The sequence below is a fragment of the Schistocerca piceifrons genome, chromosome 6 (genome assembly GCF_021461385.2).
Source record: "Schistocerca piceifrons isolate TAMUIC-IGC-003096 chromosome 6, iqSchPice1.1, whole genome shotgun sequence".
Classification (NCBI taxonomy): domain Eukaryota; kingdom Metazoa; phylum Arthropoda; class Insecta; order Orthoptera; family Acrididae; genus Schistocerca; species Schistocerca piceifrons.
Window position 1 is genome coordinate 407,290,061 of NC_060143.1, and position 18,163 is coordinate 407,308,223.

The window sequence follows — 18,163 nt, forward strand, 5'->3', positions numbered from 1 at the left end:
TGCAGGTTTGCAACGATGCAATCTCTCAGAAAGTCAACAACTAATGCAGAAAACCTTGTGGGTTGGGCAACCACAACTATGAGTAGTCATCTTGGGTATTAATAAAAGCTTCATCTGTATTTAGTCCTTTGTTACTGAACCACTACGATTCGTGTCACTAAATGCAACATCTTCGGGTGAAAATCTGTATAACAATCGTGATATTCTCATGTAAAAGTCTCTAATATTTTTAATTCTTTTTAATCTTAAAATAATTTACCTTACTAGTATATGTCTCAGTGCTGTTACTCCTTCTGGATTGTTTTGCAGATGTTCACCTGCAGATGTGGCTTATAGTGCCGCGTAACGGGTGGTGATCCAATAATAAAGGACTAAATACGGCTTAAGCGGTTAGTAAAACCCAAGATGACTAACAACTGATGTTGTAGGAAGATACCATAGGATTAATTTCGTTTATGCATATGATGTCGCTTCTAAGAATGCTAACTCATTTTCCATTTTCCCAGCAAAAGACGATCGCCAGAACACTCTGACAGAATTCTTCACTCCACGGGTACAACAACAGCGTCAAAAACAATGTAAGCTTTGCGCTATAATCTCTTTAAAGTTTCGTAGCTCTGTACTGCAAGAGGAACGACTGCCATGTTAATATTTTAAGCTTTGCTTAGACTTCTTGTTTTATGCATGTAATCGCCACATGATAAAGCAAATATCGTACTGTATCTGGAGGAAAGAATGTATTTCGCTTCACTCATTTAAGATGCTAGCTAATTAGAAACACTGTTGTAACAAAAGTTGCCTCAGTTGCTAACGACGTTGAGAATATACCTTCTTTAAGTAGGTGTAAATGTGCAGACTTGAGTGCTTCGACTGAGCGCGCAAAAGGCCCGACATGAGAACCCGAAGGGGCCGGCTGTTCAATACATCAGCCCCAGTTTTCGATGGTAGCGGCACGACGATCATCAAAGCCCGTTTTAATAGCCACTTTCCAGTCGGTAATGGAGTCAGTTACGATTCTCTGGAATTTCATTCCGTTTTGATCTCCCCTTTTTGTGGGCTTTCATTTACGTGACGGATTACATGAAATGGAGAATAAACTTCAGCCGTACTCATCACTGAGGGAATGGTACGGGAGAGCGAAAGGGAAAGGGGAGGAGGAGGGAATCCATCTTTGTTTATGACGCACAAAGCAACAGCGCAAACAAACAGAATAAGTGACAACCGGCTAACCAGTTTTCCGATGTCAACAGCAATGCAATGCTCCAATGTTTCTTCACATAATTACATCTAAATTACTAATATATATATATATATATATATATATATATATATATATATATTTGAAAACTTATATATATATATATATATATATATATATATATATATATATATAAGTTTTCAAATATTTTTATTGAACTCGCCGCTCTTTTCATAAATCCGACATAGGTTGCGACCACCCGACTGTTTGAGCTGAAAACTACTTTGTGAAATGCAACATAAAATTCTACGATATAAAAGTTGTTTCTCTTGCAACATAACGGCTCTTTCGAACACTACGCAAAATTGCTTAAAATTGTTAGCCCCTCCCACTTCGATATTTTCCTTGTATCTTCTTCGCCTGTTTTCTTCGTGTGGTACAAGTTTTCAAATTTGAATTCTGTTCTAGGAATTACCCCCAGCTTCATTAGCATTTATTGGAAGTCAGAGCCACCTCTTATTCGCTGTGATACAATAAATTACGTGGGTGATAGCTTCAGTCAACTAATCCCGCAAAGCCTGATATGAGAGCCTTGTTATTCTTAAGTTTGGCGGTTTCTTAGAAAACTTCTTGAAGTAATAAACATATTGCAATCGACGTGTGAAGTCTAAATACCTCGATTCTGATTATTAGATTTGCTTGAAAGACAATGTTTTAATTACTACAAATTAATTAAAATTACATAAGGATACATCCATAACTCTCAATATACTTGCCGTAAACAAAACGCAATTTCAATTTCGTAACCCTCTGACCAGTCGGAATCATTTGATATACATCACAATAACTTCCCTTTGATTTCTATTTTCTCATTGATCTAGTGATTTTTGTTTTTGTGTTTTTTTAGCCCCAGCAACTATTTTCAAACAGCTTTGAATCCGGTTCAGTTAATATATTACCAGAATGAAAAATACTCCTATCACAGTGCAAAAAAGGCGAATATGTCCTGGGTAGAGTTAGGGATGTTAAGAAAGAGAACTTGCTTTTCAATCTATCAAGTATCTTCGAAGACATTTACAGCTTTAGATATTCGCGCTTTTTTACTTGTTGCTGTAAGTACCTGTGTCGTGTAATATAATTCATCATGTCACGTTGAGTAGCTTGGTACATGATGACATGTCGTATAACATGACACATGTCATCATGTCATCCATCGTAGCATTTGTCATGTGCAATATGACACAACGTGTCATTGATGTTTAGAATGTATGTGTTCTCACTCTGTGATACTTGATACCATAGATGCTGCCCCACTCTCGGGTACTTCATATTGCACACGCATCTCACTCTCTAGAAGCAGATAAATTTGTATCTTTTCATACATCTCTTACTATACGTGTAACAGGAGGTCGGCTTTCGAGAGAAATGGCTCCCTCTGGGGAAAAAAGATCAATCTCGCCCCCACACTCCGAAATCAAAAAATTGTTTATAGTCCGCCCTGGAGTAATCCACCTCCAGAAATTTTATCCCCCAGAAAAACTTTTTCAGCAATTACATGTACGCTCTTCAGACATGTAATATTATCATATATTGTTTGCTGTGGCTGGTGAATATTCTGGAGTCTGGGCACAGGATCAGGGAATTACGAGATACAGATGTGCCAATACTTGCAGCTAAGAGAGTTCACTATGCTGAGAAGTAGTGTTAACTCGTAAAGAAGCGCGAAGATGATTTGATTTAAACGTTTTTGAAACTGCGGGCAAGTCGAAAAGCTAGTTCCCTTCTTTTAAATCCCTAATTATGCCTTTTTGTACCATGATAGGAGCATTTTCCATTCTGGTTCCCCACTTTTACTCTACCACAATTTTGACATTTTATCGCCATAGTTTGGCAAGTGGTGCAAATTTTTATGGACTCGGGTGACGACTGATCCAGAATAGGCGTTTTATTGTCTTTCGAACCATGTTGCTTGAGCGCTAGGCGCTGAATACCTGCTGAAGGAATTGAGCCACTTACGAAAAGTATTCAGGGAGAACGGCTACAACAGCCAGATTTCGTAAGCCATCATTCCGAAAAACGGAAGCAGAAGGACGCCGAGGAGGCCTCCGAGAAGCTTGCGTTTTTGCCTTTCTCTGGCTCAGTAACAGGAAAGATTAGCCGGCTCCCAAAAACGCATATAAACTATTTGGTATTCAGCGCTCACAAAACCAAGAATGTATAAAATATCGTGGGGGTGTGGAGAGTTTTATGTTGGACAGACTGTGTTTACTATTGAACAGCGCTGTATACAACACGACAAATGCTTTCGCTTTCGATATCCTGTGAAATCAACGGGAGCAATGCATGGTGTAGAAAACAGACATTGTCTTGCATTCGATGAGACATCTGTTATTACACGGACTGACCGTTTCTAGGATAGTGTAATAAAACAAGCGATTATGATAAATATTTGTGACAAAAACCTTAATGAAGACAGTTGCCTGCAGCTAAGCGTAACTTGGGACCCGGCCACCGGAGGCCGAAGCGGGGGAAATGGGCGCGGCGAGCGCGCAACGAAAACATTACTTTATATGGCGCTGGAGCGATCATCAGTGACGTCACAGAAGGCATCGTTGCTATACAGGGAAATTCAAAAGCAACTGTAAACACTTCGAGGGTGTAATGTATGCATCAAAATAAGAGTAAAATATTAAATAGAGTTCTGTCTGTTTGCTTTATTTCAGAGTTACGTAGTACAGTAGGGATCACAAGTGCAACATAAACAACATACAATTAACTCTTCTCAGATCGCAAGTACAACATAAACAACATACAATCAACTCTTCTCAGATCGCAAGTGCAACATAAACAACATACAATTAACTCTTCTCAGATAGCTACGATACGAAGTGACCCGAAATTCAACTCAGCTACACATTTAATATCAGGATTGATGGTTACGAACTACATGAGGTCTAGGGGTATTCAGCATGCCCTCTGTAGTAAAAAAACTGAGTGGAACTTGAACAGGTGTCATGGGACGTCCACCCTGGACAAATGTGATGAACGTTAACGAACAAAATTAGATCAGAAAAAAAGGGGAGGGGGTAGCGTCTTTGATTCATAATCAAAACGTACTCGGACCCGGTTTCGAAACTCGCCACCGCTTAAATTTTGATTAATAATCAGCATTGGCGGCCCTCATTCTGCCAACGGCCTTGTCAAAGAGGGCAGAGGAGTGGACAGAGGTTCAGGGCACACTCTTGCCCTTGGGAAGAGAAAATGTCCCTAAAGGCGGAAGAATCAGCAATGACCAACGGCATGTTGCAGAAAGCAATGAAAACCACTGCATTAAAGACACATAACATGCATCCACAGGACATGTGGCCCGTAATCGAAAAAGTGTCATGATGATCTCTCTATTGGCAAAACATTCCGGAATAGCCCCCATTCGGATCTCCGAGAGGGGATTGCAAAGGGGGAGGTGACCATGAGAAAAAGATTGAATAATCAACGAGAGGATAACGTTCTACGAATCGGGGCGTGGAATGTCATAAGCTACAAAATCTGAAGAGGAGAATTCAAAGGCTCAATCTACGTCTATTTGGGATCAGTTAAGTGAAATGGAGAGAAGACAAGAATTTCTGATCAGATGAGTGTAGGGTAATATCAACAGCAGCAGAAAATGATATAACACGAGTAGGATTTGTTATGTCTAGGAAGGTAGGACAGAGAGTGTGTTACTGTGAACAGTTCAGTGATAGGGTTATTCTTACCAAAACCGACGGCAAAGCAAAACCGGTAGCGAAAGTTGAGGTATACATGCCAACATCGCAAGCTGAAGATGAAGAGATAGAGCAATTATACGAGGGTATTGAAAGGGTAATTTGTATGTAAAGGGAGATAAAAATCTAATAGTCATGAGGGACTGGACTGCTTTTGTAGGGAAAGGAGTAGAAGAAAAGGTTATAGGAGAATATGAGCTTGAAACAAGGAATGAGAAAGGAGGAAGACTAATTGAGTCCTGTGATAAATTTCAGCTAGTAATAGCGAATGTTTTGTTCAAGACACATAAGAGGAGGAGGTGTACTTGGAAAATAACGGGTGATACGGGAAGATTTCAGCTAGGTTACATCGTGGTCAGACAGAGATTCCGACATCAGATACTGGACTGTAAGGATTACCCAGGAGCAGATATAGACTCAGATCACAATGTAGTAGTGGTGAACAGTAGGCTGAAATTTAAGAGATTAGTCAGGAAGAATCAATACGTAAAAAAGGGGGGTACGGAAGTACTAACAAGGGAACCTCCCCATCGCACCCCCCCCCCCCCCCCTCAGATTTAGTTATAAGTTTGCGCAGTGGATAGGCCGTGAAAAACCGAACACAGATCAATCGAGAAAACAGGAAGAAGTTATGTGGAACTATGAAAAAATAATCAAAATATACATACTGAGTAGTCCACGCTAAGATAGGCAACATCATGGACATTCCGAGATTCGGAGCGCCGTGGTCCCGTGGTTAGCGTGAGCACCTGCGGAAGGAGAGGACCTTGTTTCAAGTCTCCCCTCAAGCGAAAAATTTTTATTTATTTTAGCAAGGTTATGATCTATCCATTCGTTCATTGACGTCTCTGATCACTGTAATAAGTTTAGTGTCTGTGTTTTGCGACCGCACCGCAAAACCGTGCGATTAGTAGACGAAAGGACGTGCCTCTCCAATGGGAACCGAAAACTTTTGATCGCAAGGTCATAGGTCAAGCGATTCCTCCACAGGAAAACACGTCTGATATATTCTATACGACACTGGTGTCGGCATGTGCGACACATGACAGGAATATGTTGTCGACCTACCTAACTTGTACACTTGGCGAATGGGTAAAAAGATTCTTCTACGTTGCCCGATTTAGGTTTTCTTGTGGATGTGATAATCACTCCCAAAAAAGTGATGAAAACATTAGAGTTTGTCACATAAACTGCAACAAATGAATCCAAAAGTCTCACACTCGCACACTTTTCCCTGTGCTCTGTCAAAACATATGTTTTTTACGTTTTCAAATGTTCGTGTGTAGACCGTCAACTCCTGCATATGTCCAAGCAAATCTGAACATGTCCTGGAATTTTGTAGAGCGAAGTTGATTATGTGTGAGTGCCTGAACTTTGATAATTGTCTGAAAATAAAAAATTAAACTTTTTGTTTGAAGAAAGACTTGAACCAAGGACCTCTGGTTCAGCAGCTGCTCACGCTAACCACGGGACCACGGCGCTCCTGTGTTCTGTCGGTCCTTGATGTTGCCTATCTTGCGCATGGACTACTCAGTTTGTATATTTTGCTTATTTTTTCATCGTTCCACACAACTTCTTCCTGTTTTCCCGATTGATCTGTGTTCAGTTTTTCAAGGTCTATCCACTGTGGCAACTTATAACTAAATCTGAGGGGGGTTCGATGGGAAGGTTCCCTTGTAAGGAATGACGAGATACGCTTTAAGTTCTCTAAGGCTGCAGATACAGCAATAAAGAATAGCCTTGTAGACAATAATGTTGAAGAGGAATGGACACCTCTAAAAAGGGCAATCACAGAAGCTGGAAAGAAAAACATAGGTACAAAGAAGTTAAGTGCCCGGTGAATAGGTAACAGTAGAAATACTGCAGCTGATCGATGAAAAAAGGAAGTACAAAAACGTTCAGGGAAATTCGAGAACACAGAAATACAAATCGCTGAGGAATGAAATAAATAGAGAGTGCAGGGAAGCTAAGACGAAATGGCTACAATAAAAATTTGAAGAAATCGAAAAAGTTACACTGTGCGACCAAAAGTATCCGGACACCCACAAAAAACACACGTTTTTCATATTAGGTGCATTGTGCTGCCACCTACTGCCTGGTACTCCATATCAGCGACCTCAGTAGTCATTAGACATCGTGAGAGAGCATAATGGGGCGCTCCGCGGAACTCATGGACTTTGAACATGGTCAGGTGATTGGGTGTCATTTATGTTAAAGGTTTGTACGCAAGATTTCCACACTCCTAAACATCCCTTGGTCCACTGTTTCCTTTTTTTTCTTTTTTTTTTTTTCATCAGTCTACTGACTGGTTTGATGCGGTCCGCCACGAATTCCTTTCCTGTGCTAACCTCTTCATCTCAGAGTAGCACTTGCAACCTACGTCCTTAATTATCTGCTTGATGTATTCCAATCTCTGCTCTACAGTTTTTGCCCTCTACAGCTGCCTCTAGTACCATGTAACTCAGTCCCTCATGTTGTAACAGATGTTCTATCACTCTGTCCTTTCTCCTTGTCAGTGTTTTCCACATATTCCTTTCTTCTCCGATTCTGCGCAGAACCTCCTCATTCCTTACCTCATCAGCCCAACTAATTTTCAACGTTCGTCGGTAGCACCACATCTCAAATGCTTCGATTCTGTTCTGTTCCGGTTTTCCCACAGTCCATGTTTCACTACCATACAATGATATGTTCCAAAGGTATATTCTCAGAAATTTCTTCCTCAAATTAAGGCCTATGTCTGATACTAGAAGGCTTCTCTTGGCCAGGAATATCCTTTTTGCCAGTGCTAGTCCGCTTTTGATGTACTCCTTACTGCGCCCGTCATTGGTTATTTCACTGCCTAGGTAGCAGAATTCCTTAAAGTGGGTAGGATGTCAAAAATTCGAAAAATCGAATTTTCAAAATATGCCTATTTTGTAACGCACATCTTCCTGAATCGTTTGATGTATAAGACATATATGTTTGAGAGATTATAAGCCACATTATTTGGTCTTAAGTGTACCAAGATGAAGCGCCACACCCCTTTGCACAGCATTCTTCTGTATACGTGAGTGTATTTCGCTCTGTAGAATTCGAATGTTTATATTTGCGCCAGAGATTGTCATACGTGAAGCAGAGTACTATTGATATAGATACTTTCTCTGCTGCTATGTCTTCCTAGCGGTACCCAAAACCCAAATGAAAGTTTCAACCAATGTGTATGGGAAAGATTGCCAAAAACCATTTTGTGTTAAGAAATGCACTTGCTATTGGTGTTTATGATGCAGGTTTATGGTTTAATGATGGTGTGCAAAACAGGAAATATGTTTTAAACTCAAATGGTCCAAATGAATCTGAGCACTATGGGACTCAACATCTGAGGTTATCAGTCCCTTAGAACTTAGAACTACTTAAACCTAACTAACCTAAGGACATTACACACATCCATGCCCGAGGCAGGATACGAACTGCGACCGTAGCGGCCGCGCGGTTCCAGACTGAAGCGCCTAGAACCGCTCGGCCACAAAGGCTGGCTACGTTTTAGAGAAAATGGGAATTAAGCCCGAAGCGAACGGCATCAAAGCTTTGTATGCGACAGAGAGAGATCGTGTAATGAAAGCAGATAAATCATTTTTGGAAGTGATAAAATCAAGACGAGTGCATCATAGGAATGTGAAAAGAAAGAAAACTGATTTAGAAAATCAAAAAGAACCTGCTTATGGTGCTGGACAGTTCTATAGGAATGCCAAACACAAGCAGAGACATTAAAGGTCACTGTCGGCAAAACACTAATTTCTCTACTTAGGTACATGTAACATCCAAAATAAATATCCTATTACTGTCAAACTTGGTTTACTTGTTAAACACATACTCTTTAACCCAAAACTCTAGAATATTCCGAATCTATTAAAAACTGTGGTAAAAATTGAGATAATTAACTATAAAATTTGTTTTTTTTTCTAAACGTGAAGTTTAAAATGTAACAATACATTCACTTTTTCATAAATTAAATTAATTCTAGAGTTTCATACACCTGTAAGTATAGTTTGTAATCTGTGCAAAATTCATCAATGAATCTCTCTTACTTATGAAGAGAAGTGTACCTGCAGCAACAAATGCAGCCAACAGTACGTGAAAAAATGATGAAATTTCACATGTAAAAAATTATTTTGCTATGTTTTTGAATTTCCACTTCTATGACTGTGAATCCTGATTCCTTCCTGGCCATGCTGACAAAGTTTTATGAATTTATTTGTAAAAGTATAGACAGTGGATACTAAAATGCCCTGTGGTGCCTCTCCTGCTCCAAGTCGGCCCGTTTGACGTCCAACCCCTCTTAACTACATCTGCTTCGTGACCATCAATTCTGATGTCAGGTTTTTCGCTGTTCTCATTTCTGCTACTTCTCCTTACTTTCATCTTTCTTCTATTAATCCATCTGTCCATTCCATTCAGCAAATCATGTAATTCTTCTTCACTTTCAGTCAGGATAGCAGTGTCATCAGCGAATCGTATCGTTGATTCCATTTCACCTTGAACTTTAATTCACTCCTAAACCTGTCTTTTATTTCCACCATTGTTTCTTTGATGTAAAGATTAAACAGTAGGGGCGAAAGACTTCATCCCTTTCTTACATCCTTTTTAATCCGAGCATTTCGTTCTTGGTCGTCCATTCTTATTATTCCCTCTTGGTTCTCGTACATATCGTATATTACACGTCTCTACCTATAGCTTACCCCAATTTTTCTCAGAATTCCGAACATCTTTCACCATTTTGCATTGTCGAACGCTTTTTCTAGGTCGATAAATCCTACGAACGTGTCTTGATTTTTCTTTAGTTTCCCTTCTATTATCAACCGCAACGCCAGAATTACCTCTCTGGTGCCTTTACCATTCCTCAAGCCAAACTGATCGTAACAGATCCTCAATTTTCTTTTCCCTTCTTCTGTACATTATTTTTGTCAGCAGCTTGGATGAAGAAGCTGTTAAGCTGCTCGTGCGATAATTCTCGCACTTGTCAGCTCTTGCAGTCTTCGGAATTGTGTGGACGATATTTTTCCGAAAGTCAGACGGTATATTGCCAGACTCATACATTCTACACATCAACGTGAACAGTCGTTTTGTTGCCACTTCCCCTAATGATTTTAGAAGTTCTGATGGAATGTTATCGATCCCTTCAGCCTTACTTGATCTTCCGTGCCCCAAAGCTCTCTTAAATGCTGATTCTAGTACTGGACTGTATCTTCTTCTCTCACATCAGACAAATCTGCCCCCTCATAGAGGCCTTCAATGTGCTCTTTCCACCTATCCACTCTCTCCTCTGCACTTAATAGTGGAATTCCCGTTGAACTCTTAACGCTACCGCCCTTGCTTTTAATTTCACCGAAGGATGTTTTGACTAGTCTTTATGCTGAATCAGTCCTTCCGACTATCATACACTATGTGATCAAAAGTGTCCGGCCACCTGGCTGAAAATGATTTACAAGTTCGTGGCGCCCTCCATCGGTAATACTGAAATTCAACACGGTGTTGGCCCACCCTTATATTATGACAGCTTCCACTCTCGCAGGCATACGTTCACTCAGGTGCTGCCAAGTTTCTTGGGGAATGTCAGCCCATTCTTGACGGAATGTTACACCGAGGAGAGGTATCGATGTCGGTCGATGAGGCCTGGCACGAAGTCGGCTTTCCAAAACGTCCCAACGCTGTTCTATAGTATTCAGGTCAGGTCTCTGTGCACGCCACTCCATAACAGGAATGTTTTTGTCGTGTAACCACTCCACTACAGGCCGTACATTATGAACGCGTTTTCACTTTATACTATCATACAGGATAGGGGTAGCGTCTTTGATTCATAATGAAACGTCTTTGGTCCCGTGTTCGATCCCCGCCACTGCCTAAATTTTGATAAATAATCAGCATTGGCGGACGAAGACTTCCGGCATAAGAAGTCAGCCTCATTCTGCCAACGGCCTTGTCAAAGAGGGCGGAGGAGCGGATAGAGGTTCAGGGCGCTCTCTTGTCCTGGGGGTGGGAAATTGCCCCTAAAGGCGGAAGAATAAGCAATGATCAACGACATGAGGATGCAGAAGGCAATGGAAACCACTGCATTAAAGACACGTAACGTGTATCCACAGGACATGTGGCCTGTAATTGAAGAAGTGTCATGATGATCTCTCCATTGGCAAAAGATTCCGGAATAGTCCCCCATTCGGATCTCCGGGAGGGGACTGCCAAGGGGGAGGTTACCAAGAAAAAAAGATTGAATAATCAACGAAAGGATAACGTTTTACGAGTCGGGGCGTGGAATGTCAAGCTTGAACGTGGTAGGGAAACTAGAAAATCTGAAAAGGGAAATGTCGGTGTTGGTCTGCTGTCGATTCTGATTAGAACAACCCGGTCACTGAACTGTTCACAGTAACACACCCTCTGCCCTACCTTCCTATTCATAACGAATCCTACACCTGTTATACCATTTTCTGTTGCTGTTGATATTACCCGATACTCATCTGACCAGAAATCCTTGTCTTCCTTCCACTTCACTTCACTGACCCCTACTATATCTAGATTGAATGCCTTCCACAAATGACATTATGCGTCACAACTCGGAAATAAATCAGATTCAGACAAAAATTTATTTAACATTTTACTCTTATTTTGATCCCTAGACTATACGCATGAAGTCTGCGCAGTTACTTTTGAATCACCCTGTACAAGAGCGGTAGCAGCAACCTAATGACAGTAATCGTTTGACAATCGCCGAGAAGTACTCGTGGATTTTAAATCATTTAACGTGGCTGGAAGCTCGAGGAAATTTAATCAGTACATATTACCATGAATTCGAGTACTAAGAATAATTATTTGAGTGATCTTTAACCGTAACCCTTTGTTAAATATTTGTATTGTAGTTACTTAAAACTTTAAATTGCTTTGGCTTCGCAGTGAAAGACACTTAGGCCTTAAGACACTCATATCGTTGCTATGTACTATCAGTTGATGTTCTTGAATAACATTTCACTACGTAGTTTCTGATTGTAAGGTCTAATTCTTTTCGTCTTGAAAAATCACTGTTCTAGTACACTTTATTTTGTGGTCCCGGTATCCTTCCACTCCCCAACCACCTCCCTACAGCTTCAAATGCATTCGCTGTAACTAGCTAAAATTTACTGCATATCTCAATTAGTCTCTCTCCTCTCCCATTCCTACTTTCAAGCTCATATCCTTCCCTGCTGTACTTTTCTGTCCCTTTCCCTACTACTATGTTCCAATCCCCAGTGAATATTAGATCATCATTTCTCTTTACCCGTTCAGTATCCTGAAATACTTGCTGTATTTCTTCATCTTGTGATTTTAGCATTGGCTGAATGCAGAACTATTGCTGTTGGCGTTTGTTTATTGTCGACTTTCATGAGAACAACCCTATTACTGAACTGTTCACATAATCCACTCTCTGCCCTACATTCCTATACATAAACAGTCCTATACCCTCTGTACCATTTTCTGCTGCTGTTGAAATGATTCCAAACTCGTTTAACCAGAAATAGTTGTGTTCTTTCCATTTCACTTCATTAAACCACACGCCCTCCCCATTATGCCTAGAATGAGCCTTTCAAAAAAAATGGATCAAATGGCTCTGAGCACTATGGGACTTAACATCTGAGGTCATCAGTCCCCTAGAACTTAGAACTACTTAAACCTAACTAACCTAAGGACATCACACATATACATGCCCGAGGCAGGATTCGAACCTGCGATCGTAGCGGTCGCGCGGTTCCAGACTGAAGCGCCTAGAACCGCTCGGCCACACTGGCCGGCCTATGAGCCTTTGTATATCTCATTTCTTGCTTCTCTACCATGTTCAAACTTCTGACACTGCGACACGTAGAATGTTACACTTTCGTTGGTTACTCAATCTTTTTTCATGGTTATCTGCCCTTTCGCAGTCTTCTATCAAAGATCCGAATAGGTAACTTATACGGAATCTTTTTCCATTGGAGAGATCACATTGACAATGACTTAATTACAGACAGAATGTCTTGTGGCTACACATTATGTGTCTTTAATGCAGTTTTTCCGCAACTTTTCGCACCCTCATGTCGTTGATCATTAGTGATAATTCCTCCTTTTAAGGCACTTTCCCACCCTATGCAAACCAGTGGCTGAGTTTGACATAGGGTCTAAGGTTTCCATCCAGTCTCTTGTTGACTAACCTAGTGTCGTAGTTGAACATAGCAAAACGAAAACTGAAGTATTAAATTCCACGTTCAAAAAATCGTTCACGCAGTAGGATCGAACAACCATACCTTCGGTTGACCATCGAACAGACTTTCGTATAGACGACATAATAATAAGCATCCCTGGCGCAGAGAAACAACTGAAGGGCTTGAAAACAAAAACGTCGCCAGGTCCAGATGGAGCTCCAATTCGGTTTTTCAAACAGTATTCTACGGTACTGGCCTCTTATTTAGCTTGCATTTATCGCGAATCTCTCGTCCAGCGCGAAGTCTCAAGCGACTGGGAAAAAGCTCGAGTGACTACTGTGTGTAAGAACGGCAAAAGAACGGACCCACAAAATTCATTATCCCTCGCAACGGTTTGCTGCAGTATGCTTGACCATGTTCTCAGTTCGAAAATACCCCCTGCGGGTTCGGGGGTTAGAATAGGCCCGCGGTATTCCTGCCTGTCGTAAGAGGCGACTAAAAAGAGTCTCAACTGTTTCGGCCCTTAATGTGATGGTCCCCATTGGGGTTTGACCTCCATTTTTCCAAATTCAACAGAACTACAAGCCTTTTAGGGAAGGACACCTTACGTGGTGCACCATGAATCCTCTGTGCCCTAAGACCCGGGCACTCTTTATCGTCTTGGCGTCGTCACTGCACCCTCCATCCCTCATTTTGGGCTTACACAGCTGATGGATTGTGTAAGTTACGCCCTTAGTGCGTCACCATCTGCACTCACGATCACTATGGACTACCCATGGCATCCAAAATCCAGCACAGTAGCCAGCCCGTTGTGGTGGGGTCGTCATGTACCCTCTAGGTTGTAGCCCCCTGGCAACACAGGGATCGTACTGCCGATTCCTGAGCTGACACCTCCCCACGTAAGCCAAGGAGTCGATGCTCGTCTCTCTGGGGCATCAGGACTCCCGGCAACGGCCATTCTGCCAGGTGGCCTTTGCTGTGGCTGGGTGGCGCCCGTGGGGAGAGCCCCTGGTCGGAGTGGGTGGCATCGGGGCAGATGCCCCGCAATGAAGCGGGTGAAGTCTCAATCCGGTGGTCACACGACCGCCAACGTCTCTAAGCGCGGTAAGACAGAATTTAATGCTGTGACATATAACCCCAAATCGTTCCCTTCCCTAGCCGCGCCATGGGAGGAACGTAGGGCTGCGGACAGACAGGAGCCGAATTCATCGCGATACCTTGAGTGCAGCGGAACCAATGGGGATTCGTTTTTGGGGACTAAGCCTCTCTTCTTTGTTCACCATCTTGAAGATAAGTTTGGGGAAGTGGCATCTGTTTCCAAAATGAGGAGCGGCGCTGTTTTGATACAAGCAGTTTCACCTGCACAGTCACAGGCGTTACTCGCCTGTGAGAAGCTCGGTGACATCCCCGTTAACGTCACTCCCCATAAGTCCTTAAATTTGGTCCAGGGGATTATCTTTCATAAAGATTTTCTGCTACAGTCTGATGACGAGCTACGGGAGAACCTGGCACGGCGAGGTGTGCACTTTGTCCGTCGTGTCTTTAGGGGGCCCAAGGATAATAGGGTCGCTACCGGTGCCTTCATCCTGGCCTTTGAGGGTGACTGCTTACCTGAGAAGGTCAAGGTCATGATCTACCGGTGCGATGTCAAGCCCTATGTTCCGCCCCCTATGCGATGCTTCCAGTGCTGGAAGTGCGGACATATGTCCTCCAGATGCACTGCCAGCCCCACGTGTCGTGATTGTGGACGACCTTCACATCCTAATGCTCCATGTGCTCCGCCTCCCACTGGCGTTAACTGTGGGGAGCATCATTCTCCCTGCACGCCAGACTGTACAGTCTACCAAAGAGAGCGGAAGATACAAGAAATTAAGACCCTGGTGGACCGTTTAACTTACCAAGAGGTAAGGAAGAAGCTAGAACAGCTCAACCCCACATCTATGTTGAGGAGTTATGCTGCTGAAACTCTGCCGCCACCAGTTCCTGCAAAGACTCCCTTCTCAGTTGGCCCACAGAACAGTAAAGTTACGCCAGCCCCACCGCTGGTAGGGGCCACACTCTCTTCCACTGCTCCCAAAACACCCGGTTTGGGAGCAGTGGATCCCGAACAACTGGGGACATCCATCCCCACCTCTCAGCCGGAGAGGCACCAGCTTCCTCTGGCTGCTCAGCCGGAGAGGCAAGAGCCTCCTCAGGCCTCACTTGTTCGGAAGGGGTCCCTTGGGGGAGTCCCTTCCAAGGATTTTACCAGTGTCTTGCAAGACGCCAGCCAGTGGCTGAGGAAGCCACCAGCTGCTGGTCGACGGGCTTCACGCTCTTCCTCTGTTCCTGACAATGCATCAGGAAAGCCCTCCCAGCATGCGAACTCTCCTCCCAAAGACAAGAGAGAGAAGAGGAAGCTCTCTAAGAAGCCTAAGGACCCAGTGGTTCCCGCGCCAACACTTCCTGTCAGCTCAGCCTCTGAGGATGAGGTCGAGCTCTTTGTGTCCCCTGATGACCTCGATCTCGCCGTCTCAGAATCGATGGCAGTTGCGGCGTCAGTCACTCAGTCGGTGGCAGCATGTGACTCTGTGCAGTAATTCGCTTTTTCCGTGCCTTAATGCCCCTACAGGACACGCTTTATACAATCCTCCAGTGGAATTGTGGCGGTTATTTTAGCCATCTCCCTGAGCTACGGCAGCTTCTAAGCATGACACCTGCTTTCTGCATTGCCCTCCAGGAAACCTGGTTCCCGGCAATGCGGACCCCTGTCCTTCGTGGATACAGCGATTATTACTGCAACCGTAGCACTTACAATAGTGTGTCAGGTGGAGCTTGCGTGTATGTCCTTACCTCTGTATATAGTGCTCCTGTGACCCTTCAAACATCATTGGAAGCTGTGGCTGTCCGTGTAAGGACTACCCAGGACATAACCGTCTGCAGTGTATATCTCCCTCCAGGTGGTACAGTCTCCCTGACCGAATTGGCTGCACTTGTCGCCCAACTCCCCACGCCTTTTCTTCTCCTGGGGGATTTTAACGCCCACAATCCCCTGTGGGGTGGAACGAGGGTTACTGGCCGAGGCAGAGAGGTCGAGAATCTCATCTCCCAACTCGACCTCTGCCTCTTAAACACTGGCGCCTCCACAAATTTCAGTGTGGCGCATGGCACGTTCTCGACCATAGATCTGTCATTGTGCAGCCCAGGGCTTGTACCATCGGTCCACTGGAGAGTCCATGAGGACTTGTGTGGTAGTGACCATTTTCCCATCTTCCTTTCACTACCACAGCGTCGCTCCCTTGAACGCTTGCCTAGATGGGCATTTAGCAAGGCAAACTGGGACACGTTCTCCTCTGCTGCCACTGTTGAATCTCTCCCCCACGGTACCATCGATGTGGTGGTTGAGACACTGACTGCAGCGATTGTTTCCGCTGCGGAACATACCATTCCTCGTTCGTTAGGGTGCGAAAGTCAGTGCCTTGGTGGTCTCCAGAGGTCGCTGAAGCCATTAAAGAACGCCGGCGGGCTCTTCAGCGACATAAGCGGCACCCGTCTCTGGAGAACCTCATTTTATTCAAACGTCTCCGAGCTCAGGTCCGGAGGCTTATCACACGGCGGAAACAGGAGTGCTGGGAGAGGTACGTTTCCAACATTGGTTCCCGTACTTCACCCTCCCAGGTGTGGATGAAGATTCGGCGCATCTTTGGATTGCAGTACTCTACAGGTGTCCCATGGCCTACCATCAATGGGGCGGTATCCACCGATGCCGATGCAATCGCCGAGCATTTCGCACAGCACTATGTTCGGGCCTCTGCGTCGGGGAATTACCCTCCTGCGTTTCGCGCGCTCAAACGCTGGGAGGAAGGCAAACGGCTTTCTTATGCTTCTCGCCACCCTGAGGCGTATAACGCCCCATTTAGTTTGCGGGAACTCCAAAGCGCCTTGGCACAGTGCCCCGATATAGCCTCTGGGCCAGATGGCATCCACAATCAGATGCTCAAACACATGTCCCCGGACTGTCAGCGATGTGTTCTTGCCATCTTCAACCACATATGGGGCGATGGTGTCTTTCCGTCGCAGTGGCGAGAAAGTACAATCATTCCGGTGCTGGAGCCTGGTAAGGACCCGCTTAATATAGATAGCTATCGGCCCATCAGCTTGACAAATACTCTGTGTAAGCTACTGGAACGTATGGTGAGTCGACGGCTGAGTTGGCTGCTCGAGTCTCGGGGTCTTCTGACTCAGTGCCAGAGCGGCTTCCGTCAGGGCCGTTCCACCGCCGATACTTTGGTCTTCCTTGAGTCTGCAATCCGCACTGCTTTTTCCAGGCGCCAACACCTCGTCTCCGTCTTTTTCGACCTCTCCAGAGCATATGACACGACGTGGCGGCACCATATTCTCGCCACGTTGGACGGGTGGGGTCTCCGGAGCTCTCTCCTCATTTTTATTCAGAATTTTTTATCTGTTCGGACATTCCGCGTTTTAATTGGCACATCCCACAGTTCACTTCACATCCAGGAGAACGGCGTTCCACAGGGCTCTGTATTGAGCGTGCCCCTTTTCCTTGTGGCGATTAATGGCCTTGCAGCAGCAGTAGGGTCGTCTGTCTCACCCACGTTATATGCTGACGATTTCTGCATCTTTTTCAGTTCCTCCACCATAAGTGTTGCACAACGTAGGTTGCAGGGAGCCATACGCAAGGCGCAGGCGTGGGCCCTAGCCCATGGGTTTCAATTTTCTCCTACAAAGACTTGTGTTATGCACTTTTGTCGGCGTCGAACTGTCCATCCCCACCCTGAGCTTTATCTTCAGGATGCCATGCTCAGAGTTGTTGACACTTACCGTTTTCTGGGATTGCTGTTCGATGCCCGGCTTACTTGGCTTCCACATATTCGTCAGCTCAAGCATCAGTGCTGGCAGCATCTGAATGCCCTCCGCTGCCTCAGCAACACAACTTGGGGTGCAGATCGTAACACGCTGCTGCAGCTCTACAAAGCCCTTGTGCTGTCCCGACTGGGAGTGTGGCGTATGGCTCAGCGTCG